The following is a 13155-nucleotide window of genomic DNA, read 5'->3' on the forward strand; positions in this document are numbered from 1 at the left end:
AGGATGTGGAATTAAGTAGAAAGGCAGACGACGGGATAAAGAGAGGACATATTTGATCTACAATCTTATCTTATATTCTTATGTATCTATGTTCTATATTAAAAGGCAAGGGTGGATGTCCATGTGGCTGCAAATGCATGCAGCCACACAACATCCACCCTCTTAGCTTATTGCTCTCCATATACAAGCCCTTGGTCCCCGTCATCTTGCGCATCCCCTTGCAGTCAAGGCCTCCACGTACACAACACCCTCCACGATAGCAGCATGCCCGCATGCCAAGATGACTCCTTATGCTTCTAGAGGCAGCCCGTTGGTGGCTACTTGCAATTCAATAGGAAGGGAATAATCGAGTTGGACCTTTAAGTTGCGGGCTCATAGCAAAAATCAAGTTGTATCTCTAAGCATGCGTACTAAGTGGTCATTGATTTGCGGGAGGGAGGTACATAGACCCCACTCTCTACGATAGTGCTGCTACAAGCCTCCCATGCACTACTTAGTTCTCCTACTCCTTGGTCTCCTTCGACCACTGGCCTCCCGATAAACGTCAACAGTCTTCTTTAACCTTGCGTGTTATGTGAGGTTCTCAAAAAGTGAACATTTAATACTGGGAATGCCTTGCTCAACAAAAAGTTAGGAAGGTAGCCAAGCTTTCACGTGTAAGTTGCGCAGCGAGAGAGAGAGAGGCAAGACCCCTACGTTCAGAAGTAGCCGTCCTTGCAACCCTTGAATCCAAGAAGCAGAACAATGAAGAGGCCAATGTGCCAGGTGGCCATCCACAATTAGAAGGGGGATGTGAGAGCAGGGCATGTAAGCAAGTGCGCAAGATCGGGGCCAATGCTATTGAAGAAGAGACCAGTTAGGCTCTGGCCATTGATTGTTGGGATGTTGGAGGGTACGAGCCACCCGATCAACCCAAAGCCGATAACTAACAAATGTGTGTGGAGCCGGTCGGCACGGACAAAGCAAGTAATGTGGGCCTCGCTTCGCATGTTGCTCAAACTCAAGGAGGAGAGTGGGAAAAAACGATCCGCACATAAATAGGGTTGTGAGGTTGACTAAGGAGGCAGCGGCAACACAGGGACCTCGGGTACGAGCCACCCGATCAACCCAAAGCCGATAACTAACAAATGTGTGTGGAGCCGGTCGGCACGAACAAAGCAAGTAATGTGGGCCTCGCTTCGCATGTTGCTCAAACTCAAGGAGGAGAGTGGGAAAAAACGATCCGCACAGAAATAGGGTTGTGAGGCTGACTAAGGAGGTAGCGGCAACACAGGGACCTCGAGGAGCTCAGGTAAGCCTGGGAAGCGCAGCCGCCACGATGACTTCATCCCTGCAACAATTACCATCTTTCCACTCTTCTTCTTTTTGAGAACTCTGCTCTTTGGTTTGCAGGGTTGCCAAATGTGGTGTATTTGTTTTCATGAGCTTCCTATTCGGGATGTGGTCTCTTGGAATACATTCACCATTGTAAGGTATGCAAACAAGAACAAGGCCACGAAATAGTGGGTTGTTATGTCTTCAACAATTGTATGGTGAGGATTCTTTCCAAGTTGTTGAAGAGCTTCCGAAATGGGTAGGCAAGGAAGCTAATCTATGTTTTTTTCATTGGATGCAAAACGGGGGGCCTCTCTAAATGTGATAACATGCATCTAGAAGGCATGTGGCACTAGGTTTGTTTTGAAATATGATCACCCATGCTCACATCTAGAAGGCATGTGGAAATAGCCAAGGGATTTGACGTAAGTGAATGTATGTTTAGTGAGGTCTCTCTCCAAATATGATGACATGTGCTTACATCTTTAGTCGACACAAGCGTTAAATTTGGGAATCTTTTTCTGGATGAACTACCTATTCAAGATGTGGTCTTCTGGGATGCATTGATCATTGCAAGTACACAAACAAAGCAAGCCCAGAAAGTAGCGGATAAAGGAAAAAATATGTCAACAACTTGCTGGTCATATGTATGCCAAGTGTGGTGTACATATGTTTGTATTCGATAAATATTCAATTTGTTCTCTACCCATCATTCATCAACATGGCAATCACCCACACCCGCCCCGTATTGAGGATGTCCAATTGTGTCTGAGCTGGCATTCATCGCCAAGTTGCTCAATTGACAGCAGGTAGCATTGTTAGAGCATGAATTGGAGATGTATAGAAATAGACATATACACACAATATACATGTACCTGTGGTAAGAGCGAGCGAGACCCGCCGATAGGCGGGTCGCGCGAGCTAGTGGAGTATGGTGGGTTCTCGAGAGTGAAAGTAGCGGGTATGCCATTGGCAGTGGGTCTTGTCAGAGAAAAGAGAATCATTTAAAATTTCTCTGACAACTTCCCTCTCTTTCTCTCTCTTCATGAAGCGAGCGGACTGTCTTCACTCTCTGGCTTTCATCTCTATCTCCCTCTCTCATATCCTCGACATGGTTGGCGATGGACCTCATTTGCAATCTCTCTCTCTCTCTCTCTCTCTCTCTCTCTCTCTCTCTCTCTCTCTCTCTCACAACAGGAGAGCTTACATAGCTATGTGTGTGTGTGTATTACTGTGTCGAATTGTGCACGTGTGAGTCTATGGTAGGCAAGCTCTCTCTCTCTCTCTCTCTCTCTCTCTCTCTCTCTCTCTCAGGAGAGCTTCCATAGCTATGTGTGTGTGTGTGTGTGTGTGTGTGTGTGTGTGTGTGTGTGTGTGTGACTATGTGGAATTGTGCACGTGTGAGTCCATGGTATTCTCGAGCCGTAATGTATACAGAGCCTTTCCTTCGGAAAATATATTCATGGTGTCGGAAGGGGACACAAACCTCTCTCCTCATCGGATAGATAATTAAGGGCCAAGTCGCACCCAAGAAGAGTGGGGGGAGTGGGGAAATGTTTTCTCTATAATAGGAAAGTTTTTTAAAAGTAGGCATAGAAATAGAATTCAAAAAATAACCCTACTGGTACTTTGAAAAAGCAAGGTCATAAGCTAACGTTAGGGGAACTATTCTTCTCCTTCTTTTGAGGGAGTTTCCTTCCAATCAAATGCGTTGCACGTTCTTTGCTTCCTCCCTATTTTCACTTCAAGATTTCTACCCCTATGGTGCGACCCAAAGGTGAGTCTTGCACTCACTAACCCCACTAATACGGGCGGGACTCGGCTCTAAGGTCTCTGCTACAATTTTAAAACAATCTTCTTCTTCTTCTCTTCTCTCTCTCACTCTCTCTCTCTCTCTCTCATTTCTCTTTCTCTCTCTACGGAGTGGGCTTCTTCTTCTTCTTCTGCCCCTCTCTCTCTCTCTCTCTCTCTCTCTCTCTCTCTCTCTCTGTCTGTGTCTCTCTCTCTGCGGAGTGGGCGTCGAGCAATACTAGTTGAAGATTGGGGGACAATCATCTCACACACAAGCAGGGTAGCATTGGCGACTAGCAGCCTTGGCATGGTCGAGAACTACAGGATTCATGATGGCATTGAATGTTGGTTGTGGTAGGTATTTGTCTCCTCATGCATTCCAACCCAAGGTGAGCAGGGCGACGACCTGATCTCACGATGGTATGAGTGTTGCGGACTGTAGCCAAGGTCGTAGAGGAGTGCGAAGAGCTGAGGATGCACGGGACGCAAGCTGCATTGTCTCGCCCTCTCTATCTATCTCTGCTTTGTGTGCAGGTTTGTACAGGTGAAAGGGAGTATGGATTACGGTTTGGGAGTGCCAGGTGACTAAGCATGGCTACCTATGCTTCCATGGGGATGTGCAAAATAAGGTCTCCGTAGTTCACTCTTTCCATTCTCAACTAGATCCAGAGGTGTCTAGTGCCCACCTTAGTTCCTGCTATCTCTCTCATTTTTTGCAGGGAGCTCATACGCCCCTCCTCCATATTGGGCCACCTACCCCTCTGTACAACCACCTATTGTATTGTGGGTGAGTTTGCCAAGTCTCTAATTAGGGCATGCGCAGTGTGTGGATCTACGCCGACAGGTTGTTGGGCAAGTGGACGGCTTCGTGAACTAGAGTTGATGGTGAGGGGAGGAGGTCAGGGTAGAGCTAACAGGAAAATGGAGGACGTTGGGGCAGTCCGACATGGAGCAAGTTGGGCAAAACAATCGAGACCAAGGCTGTATGACAGGGAGCGAGTTGTGCGACAGCTGCTTCGGCGGGGCCTTGCACTTGGATGCCCAAGATAGATTGTAGATCTAGGTTGATATGGAGGCTATGCAAGCCACTAGAGGAGGAAATGTACTCCTGCGCTATCTTCATGCCAGTATTGGATGTTTTTGGCTCAACATTCTTTCCATGCAGCTCTCCATGCATTTTTATAGGCGGGTTTCAACTCGTAGAAAGGGTAGATGGGGCGTTCCGGGGCTCTGAGGATGAGGTGTTGCAGCTCTGACGTGGGCTAGAGGTGATCTGCATGTAGTCCTCGCTTAGCATCACCACTCCCATTTTGCAGGCTCGACAAGCTTGGAAAATGCGGGTCCGGTAGGTGCTACGCATAGGTGAGAGAGAGTTCACGAAAAAAAAAGGATGTGAAGGTCTCGAGTCGCAACTAGAAATCGCTCGTGTCTTCCTTTCTTGTTAAGTTGCCTCCCACCACTCTCACCTGGGGTGCGGCCGTTGTTGAAGATGCTCATCTCAGCTTCATCAACTGGATTGACAATGGCCGATGATGCACCAACTTCTTGTGTGTGTGTGTGTGCGCGCGCGCATGTGCATGTGCATCTACTAACATAATATGGCGGCCGTGGATTGCCCTTTCCACGTGTCATCTTCTGCGATATGAAGGCTACATCCAAAAAAGAGAGACGCGAACGAATATTTTCCAGTTGCTTGGTGCCGGCTCCGCAAATGAATATTTTCCAACTACGTGGTGGCGGCTCTGCAAGGCTTTGAAGGCTTTCAAGCTCATTTAGTTGCTTGGTGACGAACAAAACTCGAACTCCTTGCTCGCTCACATTTCCTGCTGAGAGAGAGAGAGAGAGAGAGAGAGAGAGAGAGAGAGCGAGCCAAACGCAGAGACACAGGTATTCCCTTCCCTTGCTCATATCCCACAAATGGAGAGCTTTCTTCTCGCAGCTCAAGCGCTACCATATTGGCTTCCCACAACTCGAGAGGAGCTCGACTCTCATGTGCCTTCCCTTCCTTTTTTAATTGAATCGGATGGTGAAGGGGACGACCCATGAGAGCCTAGCTAATGGGAAGGGAGAAGGCGCTACTTTTGGGCGCAATGAATAAGCCTCAACAAATGGCGTCGTCGTGGGTGAAGACACCATAAGGACAAGCCTGGCACTAGATGACGTGGTTACTGCCAATGCATTAGAGGCATGGATGCAACAATGGGTGTTACTATTGCTGTTGTGAATCGAGATCTTTCTTCTTGCAGGTCAAGCACTTGCATATTGGCTTCCCACAACTCCAGAGGAGCTCAACTCTGTGCCTTCCCTTCCTTTTATAGTTGAATCGGATGGTGAAGGGGACGACCCATGAGAGCCTAGCTAATGGGAAGGGAGAAGGTGCTGCTTTTGGGCGCAATGAATTAGCCTCAACAGATGGCGTCGTCGTGGGTGAAGACACCATAGGGACAAGCCTGGTACTAGATGACGGAGTTACTGCCAATGCATTAGAGGCATTGATGCAACAACGGGTGTTGCTATTGCTACTGTGAATTAGCCTCAATAGATGACGACGTCATGAGTGAAGACATCGTAGGGACAAGCCTGGCACTAGATGATGGGGTTACTGCCGATGCATTAGAGGCAATAAAGGGTGCTACTATTGATGCTGCTTTGATGTAGCAAAAGCGTGCAAAGCATAAGGTCTATATCTTCCTGTGTCTTAGAATTTCTCTCTCTCTCTCTCTCTCTCTCTCTCTCTCTCTCTCTCACACACACACACACACACACACACACACACACACATGTCCGAAAAACCGAGCTCCACCTGCACCTAATACTCCAGAGGTGAGGGTTCATAAGCCTTGGAGACCGAGAATGCACACTGCAGGCGCCTAGAAACTAAGAAAATAGATAATGAGTTTGGAAATAGTTGTTGTTTGTGGATGTTGTCCAGCAGTTCAATCCGTGCAAGTTCTGCATAGAGTGATGATGAAGGGAGAGAATTGTAAGTAGTATGCAACTGGTGCGCACATGCAAACATCTGAATGGCAACCTGAGACATGGTACATGCCTGAGACATGGTACATGCCGACCAAATGTAGTACATGCTACCCCCATTGTAGCATCTCTGATGCTCCTGCATATTGATCTCTCTCTCTCTCTCTCTCTCTCTCTCTCTCTCTCTCTCTCTCTCTCTCGCCAAGCAAGTACGATCACCTGCAAGCAGCAAATCTCTCTCGCTCTCTCTCTACTCGATATGCTTGCATTTCTATATACAAATGGACAAGGCTTAGTGGTTGATGAGATGGTGGTAGTATTATAGGAGCAGATAATGCAAGGAAATGTCAACCTCTTGCATAATGACCATCATAACATAGCTTGTGGCATCAAGCACCTCTTTTTATTCTTATGGCATTGCTATGGTACCTTACAGCTATAGATGATGATTGTAGGCAAAAGGTTGTTAGCCCTGCACATAATTGTAGTTAGCTAGAGAGTCATCGGCTAAGTTTGAGCGTGAGAGAGAGAGAGGGGGGGGGGGACAAGGGAATTCTAAACTCAGCACCACACTTATGTTAGTTGCCTTTGGTATAAATGTTAAATGTGGTTGTACTTTTAAGCATGCAATCTCCTAAAATGCAACCAATATAGCCAACATGGCAAGCCGAGGAAGATTCTCAGCAAATGAGAAGTGAGCATTTCTTGAGCGAGTGATTTTCTCCTGAGGTAGGTAACCGCATCTATATGCATTTGAACAGATGGACATTATGCAAGAGGTTGACACAAGCAAGAAATATCATGATGAGACAGGAGAGTTTGTTGGGAAAAATTTGGTGTGCCTTTAAATTTTGTGTCAACAAGGTGGTTTGTTGATTTAATGAATCACTTAACTTCATCATTCAAAAAGAGCAAGAAGGGGGGTTAACTTCCTTAGAAGCGTTTAATGGTCTATGAGACTAGAAGAGTAAAGGGGGGGGGGGGGGGTGGTTCGGAGAGAGAGAGAGAGAGAGAGAGAGAGAGAGAGAGAGAGATTTTTTTAATTTGTTCATTTAATTGAATCTTTTATTCAATTCAATTTATGAGAGAGAAAGAGAGAAGTAGACACAGGCAAGTAGGAGAAAGGATAAAAGAGAGGGAGTGAACCAAGTCATGAAAAGGCTTGAAGTTGAATGAGCACCCACTCACTATACACGTTGAGCCATGATGCTAGCTTTGAGACTATTAGTCATGAAGAACTCTAACGAGTTTTGAAATGAAAGCATGATACCCAAGAGGACATTTGAATAATCAACATCTTATTCTTAACAATAAGATACCACCCCTGGGTATTCTATACATCATGCCACTTGGGATTGAACTTATCTATTATAAAGGTTAGAGAGAGAGAGAGAGAGAGAGAGAGAGAGAGAGAGAGAGAGAGAACTTTGCTAATTGCTAATGTAGGTTAACATGGGTCATGATGTATTGGCAGTTCTCCCAATACATTTAGAGATGCTTATTTATTTGAAGGTTAAGGATGAGTACGTTTGTCAAAGAAATAGTACATGGTGCTGGTGGCATCATTAGGTGTATTCATATGTTGATGGGTGGTATGGAATTTGCGAACGCTTAAGCATTTCACTATGCAAACTGTCACAAATATTGAGCGAGATAAAATTGATGAGAGTCCTACAAGAACTACATATGGTTGATATTTATTATGTCAATGTTTGTTTCAGATAAAGATTTTGAAGTTGTGAAGTTTATCAATGGGATATATTGGAGTGATCCTCAACCGTCCAACCATAGAGTAGAATATGAGCTGTTGTAAACAAAAACATTGAGGTTGGGTGACCTAATGGATCTCTTGAAACTTTTTGGCAATGCAGCCCTATTTTGGAATGAATTTGAGTAACTGAAGTATTCGTATTGCACTTATACTTTTCTTCAGTGTTGATCATCTCTCTCTCTCTCTCTCTCTCTCTCCCTCCCTCTCTCTCTCTCTCTCTCTCTCTCTCTCTCACACTCTCCATAATTTTAAGCTTTGAGTACTAATGTTGCCCTCTTTTCTTGCAGCCAAATAAATGGCCCACACAATTGTGAATATTTTTTCAAGTGTAAAAAATCTTATTCTTGATGCCTTTGAAGAACGTTTGTTACCTGCTAAATAGGGATAGCAATGGGCATGGGAAGTGATCAAGAAAAACTACACTGTTTGGGGGTCCTATATAGATGAAGAGTTGGACACGATTTACATCAGATTGCTTGATCCCTATTTCTTTCTCAATCTTAGGCTCATGCTCTTAAAGCAAGAGCTTCGGTTGATTCGTCATTACAAAATTTACTTGAGCTGGGTTCAAAATATAGATTCAAGAGAAGTGTGTCGAGCTCCAGCTCAATATCTTGATACTATTGAAACAGCACGACTAAGAGTGCTATGTAGATATATTCTTGAGCATGTTTCTTAAGTGATGTGCTTTTATGTAATCTCTCTCTCTCTCTCTCTCTCTCTCTCTCTCTCTCTCTCTCTCTCTCTCTCTCTCTCTCTCTCTCTCTCTCTCTCTCTCTCTAGCAGGGCTACAGTGTCACTTCACAAGACAGACAGTTGGTTACACTTGGTATGGTTCACACTGGACGGACCCTCTGGGCTGGGAGTGACACGTGGCAGTGGCAGGGTATCGACGGTGGTCTAGTGGACATCATGGCCAGGTCACCACATGGTTGACATTTATGAGCCGTTGGTGGCCCTTTATGGTGTTACATATGAGTAGTAGGGGTTGGTCATCGGTATCATCTTCTTCACCTTTGGTCCAGCATCGTGTTGGAGAGCAGCGAGTCTATGCACAGAGCACTGCTTCACCATCCCTACACATCTGAGCCTCGACACCCCCATTTGTACATGTGAGTCCTGGGCTGGAGCTGAGTGTGCTGCCACGCCACAGTCTGTACATGGTTCTTTGAGATAGTCGAGTCCACATGTTCTGGTCCACTGTCGTGTCTCTGTTGTTCTGTTGTTATCCATTGTTCCTGTGTTTCATTCTGTTTGAGTGAGTTTCGATTGGTTGAGTGAGATTGTCACGCACATTGCATTGAGGAGCACCCACACTGTAGAGAGCACGACACATTATCCGCGCTACAGGTGCTCTCATTTTGGCGATCATGGTGGGACGTCAACTGAAGTCTCACTCTGTTGATGAGTAGCTGGTTTCTTCGCTTTGCCTGTGCAGCCTATTGGTCTGGTCCAGTTTCACCCTTTACAACTTAATCTAGCTGGTCTAGTCTCTCGCCTTGTTGGTTTGGTCCTCTCTCGTCCTGGTCTAGTCCTTCTCGTCCCTGGTCTAGTCCTTCCTCGTCCTGGTCCAAGCCAGGTGGTCTAGTCACTCGCATTGGTCTAGTAGAGTCTAGACCAATGTTCAGCCAAGTGAAGGTTGTCTTGCCCAAAGCTTGGTGGGGTTGGCGGTTACTGCATGACACATACAAGGAGGTCATTGGAGCATCAAAGTGCACTACTGAGTCCTCTGAAGTACTACCACAGACGGCATCAACCCTTGGTGCCCAGTAGAAGCATATTAACCCCATCACCCATACCTACTCATACGGCTACCTCCATTCCTTCGACCGGTTCTACATCCTCCAGGTCACCTTCTCCGGTAAGGCTCTCCCCCATTTTGTTACAGCAAGCTAGTGAGCAACAGACACAGGAGCAAGAGGCGATGGAGGAGCTCACAAGTGTTCTGGCAAAGGTGAACATCAAGTTCCCTACCTTTAAAGGTCTCTCCACAGAGGATGCAGACGACCATTCTCGGAGGTTTGTCTCTCTTTGCAGAGGCCGTGGCCTCAACAGAGAAGATGCATACATGGTGCTCTTTCCGTCCACCTTGGATGGTCTTGCAGAGAAAGGGTACAGTCAGTTTGCTGAAAACCACTTTACTCCTTGTACCATGTTAAGACAGCAGTTTTGTGAAGCTTTCCGACCAGGGGATTATCAAGAGGAGATTCTAGATGAGTTGGTCAACTTGTTGCTCCAGCTCAAGGAGACATTTGCAGAGCTCATGACCAGAACAAAGTCCCTGGTCGCCAAGCTGCCTCAGCAACCAGGAGAATTTATGGTGAAGAAGTGGGTAGAGAAGGCTCTGCCTAAGACTTCTCAACAAAAGCTCAGAGAAAGTCTCCGTCCTGAAGCCAGTCTGGAGGACTTTGTTGCTGCTGCTACTAGGATAGAGGGATCTAGGAAGCTGTTCACTGACTCTCCTCAAGTAGAGACGGCCCCTATACTCGTGGAGAGTCCATCAGACCCCTTGACTTCTTTACGCAGGGAACTGGAAGCCCTAAAGTTACAGCGGGCCCTTCAGGAAGAGAGATACTTCTCTCTTAGACAGGAGAAGCCCCCATATCAAGAGGCTTATGATCAACTTAAAAGAGAGCTAGAAGAGCTCAGGTCTAAGCAGGAGACTAAGGCTATGGTATGGTGTAGCTCATGTCGATCTCCAGGGCATCCTTCTCAGGACTTCCCACTTCGAGCTTACTGCCATTTCTGCGAGAAGCCTCGCCATGATGACAAAGAGTGCTATTATCTAAAGGGAATGCGGCAACTACAACAGAGCCTCGCCCGCAACCTTCAACAAGGGTTGACACATACATCCAACATGGTTTCACCCTATGGTCATCAACACCCTATGCCACCTCTACTGACAACACCTCATTTGCAAGGTATGCACAACAACTTCGCATCTCCCACTTTTATCATGCTAATACTCCCTCAACCCCATAGAGCTTCTACATGTCACCCTCAAACTCCATGCAACAACCACCTCGTCTGCCGTTCCGTCCCTCCAATCGGCCCATTTTATGCTATATATGTGGAGAGTATGGGCATTATCAGAGAAAATTCCCTCTGCCAGAAGGCTCTCTTCCATGCCAACATTGCCCTGAGGCTCGGGATCACTACACTAAGGATTGTCCAAAACAACGCGCCTCTACCTCTGCAAGCCCAAGTCAGAGCCAACCTGAATTCACCTTTCCCAAGATCAATTTGATAGCAGTTAGTACCAACCCCAAGCCACCACTTTCTGCCCATATGACTGCCTCTCAAGACAAGTTGCAGTTGGTAGCGGAGCCAGCTGGTGTCCTCACACGAGCTCAGAGGGCAACCCTCGGCCTCAATCTTCCAGCAGGTACAGCCCTTTCCTCCCCAATGCCTACACCTCCTCCAGCAGCTGACATGCCATCCCCTAGTGCTAAGAAAGGATCTTTTACTATGCTCTCCGATATTGATGGGGCTTTCTTAGAAGCAGTTGCTGACTTACAAAAGATCAAGGAAACTGAGAAGACACTGATCCCAAGAGAAAAACCTACAGAAGAGACTATATTGAAGAATACCTTTCAGCAAGTGTCATTGTATGACATGCTTCGACTTGATGCAAATTTTCGAAGTGACACCCTTGCCATCATTCAATCTCTGTACCCTGGTGCAGGGTCTAGTGGCAGGCACCTCCCAGTGCAACCCTCCGAATCCTACATGATATCCTATCCCGAAGCTTCACTTATTGATTACAGGAGTCCGCATCTAACCGTTTCTATTATGAGCTGCGAATTCTCAGGGGTCATAGTAGATGGTGGGTCGGCTATCAACCTGATGCCTGAATTCACTATGCTGGCATTGGGTCTCCAGCCCACTAGGCCTGCCCCATTCACAATGACTTTGGCCGACCAGAGGACTGTCTACCCCTTGGGCATTGTAGAAAAGGTGCCTCTGCAGGTTCAAGATTTCACATTCAGCTTGGATTTTGTGGTGGTTCCTCGCCTTCCCCAGGTAGAAGGCGGCTTCCCATTGCTCATTGGCAGAACATGGCTACGACACACGAAAGCACTACATGATTGGGGAAACGATGCAATGTGGATACGAACCCCTAGCTCCCCAATGCAACCGATTCACCTTGAAGGCGGAATGGATCCGGTGGTGCTTCATAGTTCCCTGTCCATGGAGTCCAATCCCGAACTGGAACAACCTACTCCACCGGATGGGTCAGATGAAGACCTGATAGAGTGGTTGGAAGCTACCCAATCTATGCCTTGTTATGGGGTATCTGTTCACTCTTTGCCTGAGAATACCCCGCCTCCATCTTCCAAAGTTCTTACAGTAGCTGAGCCCAATGAGCCACCTCAGCCAATGGCAAGTGTAAAGGTCACAGAGATTGATCACTCAGATGCTCCCTTTGTGGAAGTGATCATAACGACAGCTATCAAAAACAGTCTCTACATGCAATTGAAGTCTATGAAGTCTTTCGTCTTGATCTTGTGTGAGGTATTGAAGGATTTATGGTCTGCTGCTTTTCCCAACTCACACTTGAATGGATTTGTTTCCATTCAATGGAAAGATATGGGGTGGCAAGGGACTGACCCATCCACAGATTTCAGGGGTGGAGGATTTATTTTTCTCGAGAATTTGTTGTTCTTCTCAAAACGATACCCGAAAACATTTCAGCAGTTGTTGTACAAGAAAGGAGGTAGAAGAGCAACGTGGGAGTATCCGTTCACAGTTGCTGGTGTGAACATCACCTTTATGTTGATTCAAATGCTTGACCTTTGGTCAGGAAAGCCGAGGTCTTGGGCTGCAGTTTGTTTCTTGAGAGTTCTTGCTGAAGACGAGATGGCCTTCGAGTTGCTGTATTGTGTGGCATTCAAAGTTATGGATACTTTGTGGCTTGCCATGCGTGCTTCATACACGGAGTTCAATGTAGTGATGAAGGCTACACGTGGGCAACTTGAACATGAGCTGGCAATGGAGTCGGTACGTTGAATTGAAGACATGCCTTCATACACACTACACCAGATAGCTACATTCGAATATCGTTTGGTCAGTATTTGATCGTGTTTTAGAAAGTAGAAGATTCAAACCAAGGTCCTTTTAGTTGTGTGATGGAATGCCTGTTCAAGTGTTTGAACATGGTTTTCCTTTCATGCTAATTAGCCACTTGTCTAGATCACCCTCTCGCCCCAGCCCACCCCCTCTCGCCCTTATCCACTGGTCTCGCCCCTATCCAATCTACCTGGATTCGCCCCTACCTAACTGGATTCGCCCCTATCCAATTG

General features: G+C 46.5%; 2 pseudogenes; one reads left to right on the top strand and one right to left on the bottom strand.

The window, feature by feature from the left end:
- Positions 1-698: 698 nt before the first annotated feature.
- LOC147449741 (photosystem I subunit O pseudogene) lies at positions 699-11140 on the bottom strand (annotated as a pseudogene).
- A 1197-nt stretch (positions 11141-12337) lies between these two features.
- Positions 12338-12931, top strand: LOC147449742 (uncharacterized; annotated as a pseudogene).
- The last annotated feature ends 224 nt before the right edge of the window (positions 12932-13155 follow it).

The sequence above is a fragment of the Adiantum capillus-veneris genome, chromosome 10 (genome assembly GCF_014529385.1).
Source record: "Adiantum capillus-veneris isolate H3 chromosome 10, ASM1452938v2, whole genome shotgun sequence".
NCBI lineage: Eukaryota > Viridiplantae > Streptophyta > Polypodiopsida > Polypodiales > Pteridaceae > Adiantum > Adiantum capillus-veneris.